The sequence below is a fragment of the Falco naumanni genome, chromosome W (assembly GCF_017639655.2).
Source record: "Falco naumanni isolate bFalNau1 chromosome W, bFalNau1.pat, whole genome shotgun sequence".
NCBI classification, from domain to species: domain Eukaryota; kingdom Metazoa; phylum Chordata; class Aves; order Falconiformes; family Falconidae; genus Falco; species Falco naumanni.
In genome coordinates this window covers 3082657-3102459 of record NC_054079.1, presented here as the reverse complement: position 1 = coordinate 3102459, position 19803 = coordinate 3082657, and the positions used below count along the sequence as shown (strand labels likewise).

The following is a 19803-nucleotide window of genomic DNA, read 5'->3' as shown; positions in this document are numbered from 1 at the left end:
GAGATGAGAATACAACTCTCTTTTTTTCCAATACATTGTTTAAGACAGTTACTAGTGAATGATTTAGAGAGAAGCAATACACATTATTATACTCATAGAAGAATGTGTATATCAGACAGCCTGGCAATCTCTTATTACATTAAAAAGCTGATTGTTCCCTATAATCATAATTTATGCTTGCTGGTCTATCTTGTATGTACTTTTCATTAGCAGATTTGAAAGTGCATCAGAATATTTAAATGTTGTCATGATCTGCCTGGATGAATGTACATGAACAAAATCATTGGAAGAAATGCAGCTAAACAGTAACGCACCCAGAAGAAAGAAATTCCTATTTTTTCTAATAAAGACAAGGTCTGATTAAATACATTTCCCCCAAAACTTCAGTTGATTTTTCATAGACAGTGGTGAAGTTCACCTCAGTGCCATTATAAAATAGTAATAGTTCAAAATTACTTTAAGTACACATTTGTAGTCAATGCAAGACATTTTTTTTAAAAAAAGCAACATTATTGCTGGTCTCTTTTTCTAGTTCTTAAGTCTTTTCTTGTTCTTGCACTATATGCTGGGAAAAAAAAGAGATTTAAATAATTAATGGAATAGTGAAAGTATTTTTACTTCTTTAAAACAACTAGTCAGTAGGAACTGCTAGATGAGGAGTAAAGTTAGTTAATGAAATACTACTAGGGTAAAAGCAGGAACTGATGAATGAAATTGTTTTATGCAATGGCTTATTCTTGATAAATTTGGCTTAAAATCCATTTAATTTCTTCAGTAGGTCTGTCACAGTTTGGGTAAATCAAAACATTTTTCATTGTAAGTATGGAAACTCATATATTTAAGTGTTTTGAAAGTTTGTTCTGTGTTTTATCTCTGTCTGCAACTGACAGCTCACAATGTGCTAGAACATAAAAAACTTAAACATTTTATCACCTTGTACACCAGAATAAGGAGGACTTCAAGACATTTGTCCTAATATTAAGAGTGTTTCTGCAACTTCTCTCCTTCCATAAGACTGGCATAGTATTACTTCCTCTTAAAGCAGGGGTCCTCAAACTACGGCCCGCGGGCCGGATACAGCCCCCCAGGGTCCTCAATCCGGCCCCCGGTATTTACAGACACCACCACCACCACCACCCCCTGCCGGGGTTTTGGGGGGGGAAACCAAGCAGCCACAGATGACCTCCTGCCACTTCATCCGTGTGCCGGCCCCCTGGTTAAAAAGTTTGAGGACCCCTGTCTTAAACACTGAATTGTGAGTACTAAGTGTTTACACTCAAAGAAAAAGGGAAGAAAGGTGGTGGGAAGAGAAGGGAACATAGTAGAAGTAGTGGGATATGTGCAAGTCTACTGAACACACACAAGACATGATCTGCATCACTGGCAGTCCATTTTATGCTGCTCTGCAGGTGTGCAGCTCTTTATCTGGCTGCATTCGTGTTTCAGTATGATTTTTTTATTTTAAAAGAAGCTCCACAGTTCGGTAAAGGGAAAAAGAGAAGGATATCCCTACATAATCATAACAGAAGACAGATGGCAAAGAATTGCAAGGTCAGTGAATAATAAAGTACACCAGACTACAGCAATAACCTCTATCAGATCAAATACTTTCTGATTTTGTTTGAATAACTACCACAGCTTTGCAGCCATTACAGCAATTTAAGAGGTTTTCCCTTCCCAGGCTTGTGGTTCCTATATGAAACCAGCCATATTTACAAGCAAATCTGTGCTTTCATAATTCCTTTCACTAAATTCTTAACAGGGCCAAAGACCTTTCCATTACACTGCAAGTCCATTTCTCCACAGAGGCTTTGTGGATGAGATGCCTCCCTTTGGCTCCTGTTTTTCTGCTTCAGAAAAACATTGCATCTGCAAAAGCTGCAAGGACTGTGACATCAACTGGACCTCAGGGAAAGGCAGCTGGGCAGAGGACTGCTACTGATACCTTACAAAATGCTATATAAATTACCACTCTGAGCAGATGTGCATAGATTTATTTTTTCCTGGAGCTGTATATGGTGGTCACACCAACACCCAAATGTTGGTCCAGAATCATCTATAGTTGAGCCTATCTCAGCACAGGACACACACACACACAGAGTTCTTCCACTTACCTCTTTCTACTTTATCTCAATTGTCAGTGTATGGAAAAACAGAACATAGATATTAAACATATTGTCCTTTGAATAACTGCTCATTTCCAAATAGCATTGATGTAATAATTTCTTTGCCTAGTCTAAACTCTATTTAGTGGTACTAGCTGCTTTCAAGGGGCTTCACTATTTTTCTTTTTATAATTAGTTAATATTTTTACATCTCACTGTTAATGGAATCTCTCAGGAGGAATTTCATTGAGAAGGTGAACAGGATACAGCAAGTGTAAACAGGCATGAGGACATAGAGGCTAAAATAATTACCTTTTTACTGTTATCATTTTTCTGTACAAGAAAACAAAACAAAAGAGTTCAACTTGCCTCCATTCTCAGACTTTTCTGAAATGCTAGATATTTTCCAATAAGCTTTTGTCTGGTCTGCATTCCTGTGAGAGAACGGTAGGTTAGTTATAAGCACCAACTTTTAGAATATTATTTCCCTAGATTTACAATGGTACTTTACAGACCATGCACGTATAACCTACATCTCTCAATGGAGGTTTATAAAAATATTTGATCATTTTAAGGTGAGTTTGTGGAAAACTATACAAAGCAAACAGGAAAACAGAAGGGTGTGTCTGCATTGCCCCTGAGCTTGCAGCAGAGCTCAGATGTATGTACCACCTTTTTATACAGTTGACACCGTCCTATGCCCAGGTTATGGCTTCACTTCACAATTCAAAACCCTCTGTGGTCTCAAAGGGTACGGAAAGGCCAAACATGCTGGAAGCAATTTGAAAGCTAGGTCTTTATGCTTCATGACAATGGTTTGAGGGAGAGCAATATTGATTGTGAGACTCCTGGCTCTGTGATTTTTATTCCATTTCCATTCTAGTAAATCAAGTTGGAAGAAGTGACTCAGGGCTTAAGCTAACTTCTGATTCTGTAAAGGGGCAGAAAAGCAAAGGGCACCAAGCACCATAGTCTCTTATCTGACAGGGCATTTTAACTCTTCAAGCACTTTGCAGCTGTTCCATCAAAGGAAAGTCAAGAATTTAAAGCTGTGGGTGGCATGAAGTGCTGATAGGTTTGAAACTGTCTTTGGCATTGGTGTAGCAGGAGTGAAATTCTTAGACAAGTAGCATAGATGGTAACGGTTACTTGCAGGAGGTCAAATTATAAAACATTTATTCTTAAAAAAAACCTCAAAACCCCACCACCCAACCCACTAGACCAAACATAGCAGGAGATACATACTAGAGCTGCCTGGGATATGACTTTTTTTGTCAGCTTTCAAGGCTCAAAATTCTGGCCTTGGGTAGTTACCTAGGTGAAAGAGAGAATAATTGGGGCTCAAGTCCCTTATTCTGATGAAGCTGCAATGAAACTGTCACTTCCTAGCTAACACTAGGGTGTTCTGGGTGGGTATTCCTGCTCTCACTCAGATCTCATTACTGAGGGGTTTGTGGAAGAAGCCTGAGCAGGGAGGGGGGAGACTGGCTTCACCAAAAGTTCTAGTCAAGTTGTACAGGCAGGATACCAAACCTGCCCTTGCTCAGAATAAGCTTAAGGCGATTTAGTTAAAAGTATTGCTCCCTTGAAATAACAAGTCAAGAAAGATTCAGTCTTGCCAGGATTTTTCCTACTTAAAATGATACAGTATTAGCACTTTGTCCAATTAGCACATTTAATATTGCCTCCAGAAACATTAGAATCTTTCTGATAAATACAGGCTTATTTCTGAACCTTGCTTTATAAGGTAAACTGATATAAAAGTAATAAGGTTAACAAAGCCTGACTTCCCACAAGTTGGTATTCTTTGCTCTCTTAACCTTCATGTTAAAAAGACCCTCTTGTCCTTCCTGGAAATAAACAGTCCAGGAATTATGTTACAACTGGGCAAGTACCTATGTGCTGCCAAACCACAGACAAAGTGACTGAATTCTGCTCACCTTTTGCTCCAGGACTGTCCCACTGCCTAGCTCTGCTACCCTCTGCTTGTTTTCACAAACTTGTAGAAACATAATTATCTGAGACGTGTCTCACTTTCAAGTACTGCTGTAAATGGTCTGCAGGCTTAGAAGGTGGCAGCAGGTAGCTGCGAGTCAGATAATAATCAGCATGATGCTTGAATTGAGAGACAATGCTATCTGGCTTATGAAGAGCTCCTCAGTTACTGAAGTTTGTTTTAAAATCATTTCAATTAGAAGGGAATTTTTAAGCTAGAACAATCAAGAAATCTTTTTAAGAACTGCATTTCTTCTACTCACTCTCTCTCTCTCTCCGATCTATATATATGGATATATTTATACACACACACACATGTTTTTTTAACTATTAAGATATTTTAGTTTCAAATCACATTATTAAAAATATTTACCCTGTCTATTGCCCAAAAGAAATCAAACATTAGAAATTTCAGAAAGGCTTATATTCAGAAAGGTTTGTATTATTACATAGTTGGAATGGGTGCATATAGTCTCATTTTAGTTTATGTGAATTGGCTGTACATGATCTCTTTTGGACCAGAAAATGTGCTAAACATCTGATACCACACATTTTATCAAGAAGAAAAAAATTAGCTGTTTCTTCCAGTGAAATTTTTCAGGCTGACACTAATGAATACACTGAAATGAATTTGAAACAACAAAAAAAAGTATTAATATTACCATATTGCAGGTAGAAGTGATTGCATGTTTGTTACTCCTCCATCTACTGGTACCATAACCTAGACATTAGACAGCATACTAGGCACGGTCATAGACTCTGGATTGTATTTATAATCCACTCTCACATCAGTAGTGCTAGCATTACATTTCCAATAAGTTGCAAGATTCAAGGGAGTGGACTGGATGCCATTTGAAGACACCTGTAAAAATAAACGATTGAAAGCATCTTAATTAAATATTCCCCTTTTGGGCAGAATTAGGTAATGATGGTAACGAGTATAACTATAAATCCTGACAAATGACCAAAAAAAGCAATTGACCTCTGAGCCCTTAATCTCAGAATTCTGAAGACTGTTGTAGCCTAAAGTAATTCCTGTTCTTTTAATTTTAAATTAAAATTATTTAAAAAAGGTTTAAATTCCCTCTGGCACACAGAGCTCCTTCCTGTTCTGGCTTTCATAAGTCAAAACAATTTTGTTTTAGTCTTGTGTTCTGCCTCACACAAGAAATGTGCTTGTGGCAAAATTACTTCAACCTTAGCAGTTGTGTGCCATACCAATTCAGCTGCCCAAAGAGCCAGCAGCAGAGGACAATCAATACTTGACAGGCAGCCAGCAAAATAGTTCTTGCCTATTAAATGCATTATTTTCCTGCTGCAGGAGGGTTGGATGCTGCTGCCTCTGTAGCTGAGCTTGTGCTACTGCCCTGCTGCACCTCTACCACCTTCCTAGTGTACTTGAACCTTCTATGCCCCGGTGTCCATTCTCACCTCTCCTTGGTAGCCCAGAACCCTTTCTATCTGCCAGGGCTTCCACATGCCACTGTCTCGTTTTCCCCCAACAGTAAAGATCTTAAATAGATCTCATTCTTACACAGTACTCAGTTCTGCAATCCAAAAATATGTTCTTTCCATCTTTCTCAGGAATCCTCTGTGTACATAACATGCTTTTTATAGATTCAGTATGTCAAGTTTTTAAACTATACTGAGATGATGTGGAAAGCTACAGTGATATTAATAGCTGCACTGATAGGTTCTTTTGGTTTTTGATACAGAGACAGTTGGATCAGATGTTCAGCCATCTCATTGCAGGATTAGCAAATCCCTGTTCTCCCTTTTGAGAGAGTCTGTCTTGAATTTTCATGAAGATTTTTTGACAGCCAGAACTTCTCACAGAATCACAGAATGGTTGAGGTTGGAAGGGACTTCTGGAGGTCCTCTGGTCCAAGCCCCCTGCTCAAGCAGGGGCCACCTAGAGCTGGATGCCCAGGACCACGTCCAGATACCTTTTGAAGGTCTCCAAGGATGGGGACTCCACCACCTCTCTGGGAAATCTGTTCCAGTGCTCAGTCACTCTCAATGTAAAAAGTATTTCCTGATGTTCAGGAGGATCCTCCTGCGTTTCAGTTTGTGCCCATTGCCTCTGGTCCTGTCACTGGGCACCACAGAAAAAAGCCTGGCTCGGTCTTCTTCGCACTCTCCCTTCAGGTATTTACATTAATGAGATCCCCCCTGAGCCTTCTCTTCTCCAGACTAAACAGGCCCAGCTCTCTCAGCCTTTCCTCATAGGAGAGATTCTCCAGTCCCTTCATCATCTTTGTGACCCTCCACTGGACTCTCTCTACTAGCTCTATGTCTGTCTTGCACTGAGAAGCCCAGGAACTAGCCACAGTACTCCAGGTGTAGCCTCACCAGTGCTGGATAGAGGGGAAGGAACACCTCCCTCGACCTGCTGGCAATACTTTGCTTAATGCAGCCCCGGATACCATTAGCCCTCTTTGCAGCAAGGGCACATTGCTGGCTCATGTTCAACTTGCTGTCCACCAGGAGCTCCAGGGCCTTTTATGCATAGCTGTTTTCCAGCTGGGTGGCCCCAGCATGTACTGCTGCCTGGGGTTGTTCCCCCTCAGGTGCAAGACTTTGCATTTCCCCTTGTTGAACATTATGAGGTTGCTGTCAGCCCATTTGTTCAGCCTGTCTAAGTCCCTCTGGATGGCAGCACAACCCTCTGGCCTATTACCCACTTCTCCCAGTTTTGCATCATCAGCAAACATGATGAGGTTACACTCTGCCCCCTCATCCAGATCTTAAATGAAGACGTTAAACAGGATTGGGCACAGTATTGACCCTGGGGTACACTGCCTAGTTACTGGCCTCCAACTAGACCTCATGCCACTGACCATCACACTCTGGGCCTGTCCAGGCAGTTTTCAATCCATCTCACTGTCTGCTTATCCAGCTGTACTATATCAGCTTCTCTATGAGGATGGTATGGGAGACTATCAAAAGCCTTCCTGAAGCCTAGGTAGACAATATCCACTGTAAAAAGTGTTTACCTGATACTTTAAAACATCCACATTATAATAGGATGCAGATGGATTCTACTCTGATAATTTCTTGAGGCAGACAGTTATAGCTTGCATGTTCATCCAAAAATCCTTAGTACTGGAGTCACTTTGTGACTGATCACTACAAAGAAAAGAAAAAGAAAGGTAGGCATCAAAAGGCAACACTGAGTTGTATTATTTTGGATGTCTAAAAATTAAGACTAGATCTTTCCCCTTCACTATTTCAAGCAAGAATTTGTTCTAATGCTTTATAACATAATTGTAACTTCCTAAATATTAAGAAAAATTAACTGCTTGTTGTGTCTGGTAAAAAGTCTCCTTCCAGGTTACGGAGCAGTGAGTTTCCTCCACTGATGATCTGCATCACAAAATGGAGTTAATGCCAAATTTGGATTTTACATTTTATAAAACACAATTTTAATACAAACAGTTGCCATGAGAATGTGTGGGAGGTGGGATGAAAGTGGCCTTTGAAAAGGAATGCTATCCAGTTTGAAATAAATCGTAAAATCATAATTAGTTTTCGTTATGACATAGCTTCACTAATGCACTGAATTAAGATTTGTGCTGTATGTGTTACCACACTTTAACATATTTATAACGTAGGCTTTCAAAATTTTTTCAATTAAAAGTGATTTTCAAATTATTATAAACAATTGTTTCTCAGATACTTATAGTCATATTCAATCTTAGTAACAATTTATTATATAATTTCTTAACAAATTATTATATCATTTCTATATGTAGGTAAGAGAGCACATGACAGCAGAAGCAAAATCCTGGTTGGAAGCTACTGGAGCACAAAAAGGTGTTTTGCAGATCAAGAATATTTTCAGCTCCGGTTGCATCAGGTTTATTTTTTAATAAGGATGAAGATTTTAAGAAAACTGATTCAGAAACAAAATTCAAATCACTTAAGAATCAAAATGTTTGACGGTTCATCTGTGGATACATAGAGAGAAACTGCATCCATCCCTAAGGAGGAATGCAGTGTGTGTGCAGAGTGAAAGCTGAAAACAAGCACCTGGAACATAGTAAATATGACTGCAATGGGTTGAATGTCCTAGAACAGTCACTTACATACCAGTAGCCTGTCCAATTTACTTAGAATTTGGTTCTCAATACAGTGTATCATTCATGCAATTTCCATTTTCAGTAAAATATATAGATAAATAGTTATCACAGAGGCCTTCCAAAATTTAAACAAATGAAACCAGTAGTAAAATCCTTCTCCTGCTACACAACCAAGTGTAATTCAAAACAGAAATTCTGATGTCTCAATAAATATCACTCACATAAAAAAGTTCCATCTCTATAAATACTAAGCAAATGATAGTCGTTGCAGTATATGATAAAAGGTCAAATTATTACCATAGAGGTTTAACTTCATGAATATCCAGTACGTTAATCCTTTCTAATTACAGGTGAAGTATTACAGCACTCAGACAACAATACTAGACATTTTCACTTTTTTCCAAAATATATTTTTTCAGTATTACTCAGTCAGATATGGCTCTGCTAACATTTCAGTTATAAACTGTCATGTCAAAGAATGATAAATCTAATTTTGTATGAATCATTTATTACATTAAGTATGAAGGATCAAAATCAAATTAAATACAAAAGAATGGATGCATGTGGTTTCATTGTTTCAAGTTATTTCAGTAATTTAAAAAATGTAGCATCTAGAAGCTTTTAACTGGTTTTCAAATAATTTATCCAATAAATGAAATAGAAACTGCTCAGCTGAAAAAGATATCTGCTTTTACAACTGTTTTTTTTTTAAAGGTGTCCAAATGCTGTGATTTCAACAATTATCCTACTCAACCAGCAGCTTTTTTTTTTTCTTAAAAATTCTCCTAAGTATGTTGCTATACAGTTGAGAGATACAGTTATGTAATGGATCTGTTCTACCATAAAAATGACACAGCTTAAGAATACACTAATAACTGACAAATGAGATTAGGTGCAGCTCCTACTGCTTGTTTCCTATTTAAGACTACTGTTTCGTAATTTAATCTTACCATTGTTACTACTGTATAAAGAAATACATATGACAATATAAGAGCGTCCTATTTTTTACATATAATTTTTCTCTGTATCTGTAATTAGTTATATTGTTCATGTAATTTGTTTAGAAAAAATGTTTTGTTTTGTTCTTTAAAAAATAGTTTATTAAACCATTTTATTTATAAAATGTGTGTACAAAACAGCTACATTTGCAAACTACTTTTTATGGCTTCTATTATATTCAGCATAAGTTTCAATCACTGAAATTTTTAATGGTGGCATTGGAACAAAACTGAGCTAAACAAGATTAGTTCAGGAAATTAAATTATGTATAAGCAAATCAACAAAACTATAGAGAATTCTGATTTACATATACAACAATTCACATTTTAAAAATAATGCAGTTTACTATTATATTACAAAAAAATAAAATACAAAACCTGTACACAAGTCGTGCATTTGGAAGAATCTGCTCTAGTTTACTTGTGTTTTTTTACCCTGAAGCAGAGCACAGCTGGAGATGGGTTGCTGGTGAAGACTTTAATAATCCCACTTGGGAATGATACTGTCATATCACCAGTGATCTTCACAATACATCTAGAAGAGAATGAAAACATCAGTTTTATTGCAACTCATTAACTGCCTAGTGTTAATACTAATTTTAAAGCAATCATTGTACTTGTACAATCTGAATTCTGAGCTGAATTCAAAACAGAAAATCAATTTCAAATGAGAGTAATGTGGCACTATGACAATGTACTATCACTTTTAACTTGGAATTCAGATGAAATAAGAAAAAAAGTTTAGCTGGTTAAGCATACAGAGGTATGGGTGGATATTTTTCAGGTTTTGAAAAATGGCACAACTATGCTTAGGCAAGACCTAAGTAGCATAGCAAGCAATGTGACAGAGGGAATGAGGTGCTTTTAAGCTGCCCAAATTTACATGTAGCACCTACCTGACTTCTCATTTTCAGTGTTCTCATTGAACACATTTTTGTAAAGCAGGGATATATGAACTCTTAGCAGGATGCAGGCCAATAGAGTGTGATAAGCCACTGCTGACACTTATATCAGGGGAAACCCCCCTGTGAATCCCCCTTCTAATGTATATACATTTTCCCCCAAAATATTAAAAGTAAAACCAGTGTGGTTTCTTATTGTAACTTATTACATTCAAAACAAGTAACTATTAAACTAACTTTGTGGGATCTGCTGCTTTAAAATAGGCGCTAACAGATTCAGTAAGGGCTACTGCAACAGGCAAGGTGTCCTGGTTTCCAAATCTGACAGGGCCGGGACCACATGAAACACCTAGAATACATACAGTGTACAGGTTTAATTTTCGAAAAGCTTAGCAATAGATGTCAGAATAGTTGACTACATATATCATTTTTACAAGAGGTTACTACTATCAAGATCACAGCAGTCTGAAGTATTACCTGAAAAGCACGTAGAAAAATATAAACATAGTACAGTACAATCACACCATCAAAACACTGCTTAGCAGTCTGAAAAAACAGGACTATCAGTATGATATTGTGTAAATGGACAGACACAAGGGAATACATATGAGACAGAGGAACACTGCATTAAAATGGCTACTGATGAAACTGAAGTCAACAGATCCAAAGGAAATTAGATGTTAACTACAGTACTTTAAAAAAATGCCCCTATCATATACTTAGAGTATGGATATTGTATACTTAGAGTATGATAAAATAGTAACAGAAATGCAAATAATTCAGTAATGGTATATATGAAAATAAGTGCACATACATTAATATTACCCCACATAAGCAAACTGTTGAACGTTCTTTTAACTATTTCAGCCAAAAAAGATTAAAATTCCCAAGTAGAAATTGCTGGAGAAGTATTTTGCAAAGTTTTCTAATGTTTATGTAGTAAAGATTCTTGGAGTACCTTGGAGGTACCTGGAAATACATAGCAGTTTACAAGAAAAATAATTACTAGGCCTACATCAGCCTTCACAGATGCCTGTGTCTACACAACAATGTTCTAATGCATAGCTATAAAAATCAACTCAGACCTCAGCTAAGGTTTTTTGAAATGTATGTGTATAATTGACAAAACTGGTTGTCATGGGATTTTACTTTTCAGTAGTGTTTTATATGTGTACTGAACATAAAACAGAATACTGAAAGTTCTATCTTTTTATTAGTGCAGTAGCATAGTGGAGAGCATCTTACTAATTTTTTGTACCACTGCTGAAACAGCTTGTATCACATGCCTGCTGTGAGCTCTCAGAGGGATGGGATGTCACAGCTGTGTCAAGACAGACTCACTGTATCTCACTCAGGCTGCAGTACAGCTCATGAGTCCAGTTCTAGGACCTTTGGCAGCACCAGCAAATCTGGCTTTGGTGCCCTGCCACCTGCCTCAGCCCCAACCACTAACAGCCCTTCATCTGTGCTGACTCAAGAGCTAATGACACAACCACGCCAAACTGCAGAATAAAAGACTGCATTGTTGGCCATAAAAAGGGCAAATAAATCAATCTGATCAAATGGGTTTAGTTCAGTTTAAGAACAACAATTCAGGTAATTTTAATATTGGCTAAGCTGCTGTTGTAAAAATAAAATGTAGTAAGAAATTGTTATCTTTATTATCTGTATCTTCAAAGCTTTGTGTTATTCAGAAATATAGAAATGGTTTTATTTGTCTTATGAGAATAAGGATTGTCACACTAAAAATACATTCCCTTTTCTTCCGAGAAAGTAGTAATGATAAACTGAAGAAACAAGACCAATTTTCAGCTTCTTTTGGGGGGGAATAGATGGAAAACTATGTTGTATAAAAGCGGTTATATCAAGTTTTGGTGACTTCAGCAACATATAACTTGTTAAGTAGTTGAGCTTTCAAGCTACTTGTATCTGCCAGACATCAGAAATAGCTGGAGAAATTTGTTTCAAAAGAAATATGATGTTATTAGCTGTAGTCAATTAGGATGATTAGTTAACATGTAAATCTGCTTCTAGTACAACACCTGGTGGTGTCTCACAAAGCTTTTCAATTGTAGGAAGTGTTCTGATCAAATGATCGTCCTCCATTACATTTAAATGAAACAAAACATTGCAAGAAAAAATATTTCAAGCAAAAATGGATGTTAAACAATTTAATATATAAAAAATACTTTTCAAATTAAAACAAGGCTAAAGCATAAAAGAAATTCAATTATGCATGCCTACAAGTTTACTTGGAACAAGATAATTACAGTCAACACCCCCCACCACCCCCACCCCCTGGGGCTACTGATGCTGCTGCTGCCACCAACTTCTGGTTCCTTGGCACCAGTGCTAAGGCCTGATGGATGGACTCTGGCAACCAAAATATCAGTTATCTTTCTATGATGCTCCTCAGAATTTGGGAAACTGGTGGACAGTGAACTGTGCCAGCACTGCAGCAGCTAAGGCTAGGCAGACCCTACAAGCTTTGGTCTTGCACAGGGTGGAAACAGTTGCATTGCTTTCAATGCAGAACTCCTGCTAGAAGCTGTGCAGATGCTCTTCTGAGGTGCTGAACCTGGGTGAGGAATCCGTGGCATCAGTAACATTCATAGATAACTGAGTATTAACTCAAGAGTCCGATTTAAATTGGGACTAAAGTGGTAATAGTGTTCAGGAATGAAATACATCAATTCTGCTACAGAAATAAAATGTCTTTAAAAAAGCCTCACAAATACCCCCTCCCCCTCCTCCCACAAGTCTCCTTGTTATTTGTTATAATCAAATATCATAAAGGAAGGACTTTAAAAACACAAGAAAACCTTCTGAAATTAGTGGCAGCACAGAAAGACTGATTTGCTTTTCATCTTCATATTTATTGGTCGGTTGGTTGTTTTGCTTTTACTAAACACCTCTGTTTAGCTTATATACTTCATTAACTTGAAAAAGTTTCTTTTTTTTTTGCAAACTGCAATTACAGGATAACAAACAATAAAAATAACATAAAGAGAACTAAATTTTGTGAACATTTATATTAATTCAAATTTATCAGCATCCCAAAATATTTCTGTACATATACAATAACATCATCTGAAAAAATATGTGATAATGTTGTGCTTGATGAATAGATATACAAGTACACTAAATATAAATTCATGGAATATTTTAATTTTGAAAAATATGTCACTAAAGAACATGCCATAATTGGATCTATGGTCTAATCTAGTCAAATCCACTGTCCTGTTTCTCAGTGTCATTTAGAAGCAGGTATTGCAAAGGATGCTTGAAGTACCTAGACTAGACTCACATATGGAACAACTTCAAGGAATGGTTCTCCTGCCAGGTGGAACTCAGTGGCAGAATTACACCATTTCTAAAATGAGTTAAAATGGTTAATTTAACTTACCAACTGTAGGTATGTTTGCTGCACTGAGGGAAGCAGAAGAGGATATTGAGAAAATACTCTCTGCATGTGCCAAGGGAGCTGCAGGTGGTGGACTCACGTTAGAGGTCAATGAAGGGCTGAATGGCCTAGGCTAAACACAAGAGATCACAAAAGTATTACAGAGATAGAAAGTGTTTTTAAAAAGATGAAAAAAAAGACTGTAAATAGAAGAGTTCTTAATTTCATTCCCCAATAAATTTCACTGTGTTTCTCAACATATTTCTTTTAATGCTTTACCTATCCTATTAGTGTAAAACAGAGAACCCAAATTTTCTATGGGAATCAACTCCATTATTTCATAGCTTATCATTATTAATTAATTAGAATTCTTACCCAAGCACTTCATTTCATAAAATGCTTTGGGAGAGAGAGAAACAAGTCTCTAATATTGTAATCTAAGTTTTAAAAATGTGCAAAAAACCACTCACGTATATTGTATATAAAGGGATAGACTTGGATACACAGATGATTTTCCCATTCAAAAAAGCTCACTTGTGACTTTGCATGCATAATTAGTCTATGTGAACGGCTGAGATGCTACAGCAAGCTTACTACAAAAAACACAACCCAGATGTTTTCAATATTTCACCGGTTATAAACTTCTTATAAAAATTACAAAGGGTGGAAGAGATACTTAATATACCTTTGTATTAACAAAGAAAAATTGCATCCCATACAAGCAAAATGGTACCTCAGAAACCTTACTTACAAGTTTGTCACAGCACTATCAAAACTAGCCAGCTGCAACAAGGCTTTTACCATCCCATACCAGGTTTACTTCAATAGGTAGCTCCCACACCTTGCCCCAGCACAGCCACCAATCCCCCACAAGGTTTCAACAGTTCATCTATTGTCCACACTGTTTCTTCAGCCTCTTCAGGCCAGTCCACCCTGCTTCTTGCCTCCACTGCATCCAGATTCTTTCTTCTCCATGCTCCTCTTCCAGCCAACCTCTCCGCATACAGGACTCTTTCTTCTCCCAGGGCCTCTCCTTCATCCAGGGCGCACTCACTCACTCACTCTCTCTCACTCACACTCTCTCTCTCTCTCTGCTTCTTCCACATTGTTCACTTTTATCTTGGGCTTTTCAGTTTCTGGGGGCTGATCACCTTTCTTCTCATCTGCTTTCTTGACATCTGGGATTTTGTTTTCTTCAGAGGGGGGTTCTGATGAGCTTATAGTACCTCGTCCTTTCACCTCCTGGGTCACACCGGACAGTAACCTGAGTGAGCTTTCAGCAGCAGATCTAGAATACAGCACTAACACATCATTCCATGTCCTGAAAAGCTTCTTAACATCCTTGTGGTCACAGATTTCTTCTACGAGTGGAGACACCTTCAACAAGCACATAAACACCAGCAAGAATACTGCCAGGCTGAACAATAGCAGCAGCAGGAGCCGCCCATGGCACCGCACTGCTTCCGTGCCTTCCCCTGGCACAGCCATCACCGCTGTCTAGCCGGACCTGCTCTGGACCCACCACTGCCATGGGCTGCTGCCACATCTGGCCATGCAAGCCCACAGCTGTATATTATCAATGTTAATTAACCTGCCTTCATTCCTCTATAATTCCTCTACACAAGTTCAGTAGTAATCTCAAAATACTGTTTTCAATATTTTGAACAGTTAGACAGTTCTGCTTTTTGAAACATCAGAATTTTATTTACTAATCTACATTTTGTAACAGTGGCAGAAGACACAGCCCTTTGGGCGATATAAAGATTCACAAATCTCGTTAATGAAGGCATTTACATTTACTTGACTAATTCTTACTCCCTTCTCCACACTCCTACACAGACAGAACTATATGTTATGTGGTGGATCACAGTGCATCATTTAAATACCAGGCATACAATGCAGATGAGACCCGATTTGCCTACCACACTGAACGGAGGAAAACCCCACAACCTTCCTGTATACACATGCCATTTTTGAACTTCAACACAGAGGAAGAAGATCCGGGCAAATTTTGTTTCCATAAGAAGTAGTTATTAATATGATTGGGAACGAAGTTCTAGCCCAGGGGTCCTCAAACTTTTTAACCAGGGGGCCGGTGTGCGGATGAGGTGGCAGGCAGTCATCTGCGGCTGCTTGGTTTTCCCCCCAAACCCCGGTAGGGGGGGGGTGGGGTGTGGGGTTCTGCAAATACCGGGGGCCGGATTGAGGACCCGGGGGGGCTGTATCCGGCCTGCGGGCCGTAGTTTGAGGACCCCTGCTCTAGCCTCTTACCCAAAAATGTTATTTGTAGCATTTGCAATAAAAATAAGGTCAATATGGATGTGACTTGAACTCTCTGGAAGTCACTGGAAAGGTGGACTTCCTTGGAAGAAAGTTTCACATTCTCAGAGGTTCTATCAAGCAGTAAAAGATATAACAAAAAAAAAACCACGGCTTCCCCTGTGTTCACAACACATTATTGATTAAGGTATTATATAGTTTAAAATATACATTAAATATGTAGGATTTATAACTCTACCTTTGCATTAGTATGTTCTACAAACTTTCTGGGGTGAATAATTTTTTAAAGAAATAAAACATAAGGACATAATAAAGTAAACTGCCTATTCAGAAAGCACGAGGACTGAGCATTTTATTCCCAAAACTTATTTTTAGAGTTTCAGTCAATACTTTGACTCAGTTTCCTTGCTCTGTCCCATCTGGCATCCAACAAGCAATGGAAGAAGCCACACCATAACCATGTCATTGGTTCCTCTGAGGCACATATAAAGGACAAGAGAGGAACATGTGGAGCATACTGCAGTTTAGCTACTTCATTTAGCTCTTCCTCAGCAATGTTAACACTGCTCACAGGTTGGTCAGCAGGTCAAGAAGCAAAGAACCTTAACTGAACTTCAGTTTGATTTCTGCCTGTTTTCTCTTCTCCTGGAGATATCTACAGTGGTTATGAGAGCTCCTTATCAAGTTTTCCTCGGAGTATGCTTCAAGATACTGCTGAGCTGAACAGTTCACTCTTTCTTTTTTGCCAGATGAACTTTCTACCGTTTTACTGAACTGGACTGACTTCCTTTCCTGTACATCCAGATGAGGACCAAAGCAAACTCAAAGCAAGCAGATGAAGCTCATAATCTTAACAGGAGAAAAAAAGAGCCTCTTCACTTTCAACATATTTGAGATGTAAATTTGACTCAAGTGTACCATTAGGTTAAGACAGAGGTATAACATATTCTCAGCTTTCATTCCTTAGGGTGCTTATTAACCCAAAACACACAAAACCAAAGAGCAGCCAGTCATTTTCTTCCATTGTCAGAGATGCAGAAAGAAAATCAGGTATTCAAAGTGCTTCTGTCTTGTATTGTGACTGACTACAAAGCCTCGTACCCTGTATCAACAGAAGCTATTCAAGATATGTCAGAACTAAACATTACAAAATGCAAATAAAAAAAATATTTAATTTCACTAATGTTACACTTGTGTTCCACAAATTAGAGTTTGAAAGTTAAAAATTCAAATCAGTCCCTAACAATAAAAATGGTATATAATTCTATATAAACTTAATTATGCTACACTCATATGTAAAGAGGTTAATGAAAAGTTTTGGATGCCTTGATATATTTGTTTGCATTCTAGTTTCCTATGAAAAAAGGTTTGGCATTATTTTCTATGCATCTGTGGCTCCCTTCTTAATTACTTTTGAAATTATGGACAAATCAAATGGATTTGACAGACAGAACAGAGGACTCTGAGATAACATTACTACAGTCTTCATGAAAATAGGCAGTCAAGTAGAAGAGATATCTGCAGGTATCCCAACCAAGGGAAGGACTGCAATCCAAACTCAGATCTTAATGGACACAAGTGGAACCTTGTAAATGCTTCCCCAGAAGAAAAGTTTCTACTAGAGCTCATATCTTCCTATAGACCAGGGGTCCTCATACTATGGCCCACGGGCCGGATACGGCCCCCCAGGGTCCTCAATCCGGCCCCCGGTATTTACAGAACCCCCTGCGCCCCCCCCCCCCCCCCCCCCCCCCCCCCCGCCGCCGGGGTTTGGGGGGGAAACCAAGCAGCCGCAGATGACTGCCTGCCACTTCATCTGCGCGCCGGCCCCCTGGTTAAAAAGTTTGAGGACCCCTGCTATAGACCATCCCTAGAGATATTGCAAATCCATGGGAAACAAGACAATTAGTTCTGCCCATAGAGCAACTTGCTAGGTAATAAACACATACACAGCCAAATTCCATTTTCTATCTCTTTCTAGTGTACACACAGTTAATTTTCTATTTTTCTTAATTATCAAGGCTTAACTTAATGGTAGTTACATGTGTAGATAGACATAACAGCACAGGAATTTTGAATCTCACGACACTGTAATCTATATTTAAACACAGACTGCTTATTGAAGCGGTCAACCTTTTTAACAAATATCAGTTCTCAGTTCACAGCTGCCTTCCTACTCATGATCACATAAAACCTCCTTATAGCAGTTACAAAAAATTCTTGACAGGAAATAGCAATTTCTTCATATGCATTAAAACTATATTTTCCAATATATATAATCTGGCGGCTAAAAAAAAGGATGAGCATAAGCAGATAGCTTGCCAAAGATAAATTTGAGAACTTCCATTTTGGTACAAAAGACATTTCTTAGGACCATCTCACTGCTTTGTTTTCTGAAAACAGAGAATACAAGTTAGAACACGCTGCATTATACATTTTAGACTAGTGAGAAGGCCCTAATGGTATTGGCTACATACTGTATGTTGAAAGATCCACAATATCACATAGAACTGGTAGATAAAGTATTGAATTCAGTTCTTACCAGATTCTTAATTTCTAAAATGTCAATATATTTACCTCAGTGCTTATAGCCATAAATGATTGTAGAGTGGTTTTCTATTACATTCCTTTCACACAAGATAACAATTAAAATACTTGACAAATAAACAAAAGGTACATTTTTAAAAAAGATTATGTCAATATTATAAAAGCCAGACATAGAGATTTTTTGTGAGTGACCAAAGCTCACCAAAATCATAATGGGACACCTTAAATAAGCTGAATTTTCTGAGGGCTGGTCCTTGGTATTTTCTAGCAATCAAACAAAAATGATAGCTGTTTTAATTTTTTTTCAATAATACTTTTCAGAGTTCAATTTCTTGAAATGTGTAATTTATTGCAAAGATGCATAGAAAATAAACCCTCATAGAGATAACAATATAGATGGCTATAACTATTTAGATCAAATTTGAAAAATGAAACAGGAAATCTTAAAGTAAAAGACAAGAAAAATTAAAACCATTTGAAATGTGACCTTCTAGAAGAGAATACCAGCCTTAAAATGTAAAAGCACTCTGGGGTACTTGTTTGTAAGGGATGAAATTAATCTCATCTATGGTATGCTGTATCATTTTTCATGAGAAGGACAGTAATAGCTTCTGCTATTAAAGCATTCTACCATTTGGAATAATACTGTTGCTTGTGAAAAGCAGGAAGAAATGACAGACCGCAAATTAAATTCCAAATGCATTCATAAAATGTTGGGCATAAAAAAAGAGAATGCAACAAAAGTATTAGTTTTGTTGTTGAACACTATGAAAGTTAGATCTTTTTTTAAAAATCATATATAAATTACATCTAGACAGAACAATTAAATGATCATATGGTGTGCCTCATGCAGCCATAAAGAATGTCAGACACATTTACAGTTGAATTTGTTAATTTTTTTTTAAATGTAGAGATCAAAATAAGCAAGTAAGAAAATAAACACTGCATGTCAAACCCAGTTGTGTTTTACTCCAGTGACTCAACCTGAACAGTCAAAAGACATTATTTCCATGAAAAGCCTGATAATTACAGGGATGATTCTAAAGTTACTTTATTTTAATGTACCCAAGAAATGTGCTCTAAATCAAGATGACTTTGTACAGGATAAAATAACTGTCTCAAATGATGCTTATAAGGCTGTTCATGCATATATAGTTCTATTATGTTGCAAAACTTAATTTTCCTTATTTAGAAGTTCTACTAAATTTTTTAAACCATGTTTCTCAAAATAAGTTTTAATATTAGGTACTAAAACTCCCAGATATTAAATGTAAAGAAGAAAATCCACAAAAGTGAGCTTGGAAACTTAAATTGTTTAATATAGTTGCCTTCTAAATAAATGAACTGAAAAGCAAATCAGTCTACAGAAAGTCACTTAAATCATTCTGTAAGTCATTCCCTACTATAGCTATAGGGATCTGCAATCTCTGTTACATATAATTCAAGACAACATACATGCTTAAATAAAAAGAAAAGTACATCAAGATACTG

At 37.5% G+C, this 19803-nt stretch overlaps 1 pseudogene; it reads right to left on the bottom strand.

The window, feature by feature from the left end:
- Nucleotides 1-19803, bottom strand: part of LOC121080661 — a 65007-nt pseudogene that overhangs the window by 559 nt on the left and 44645 nt on the right.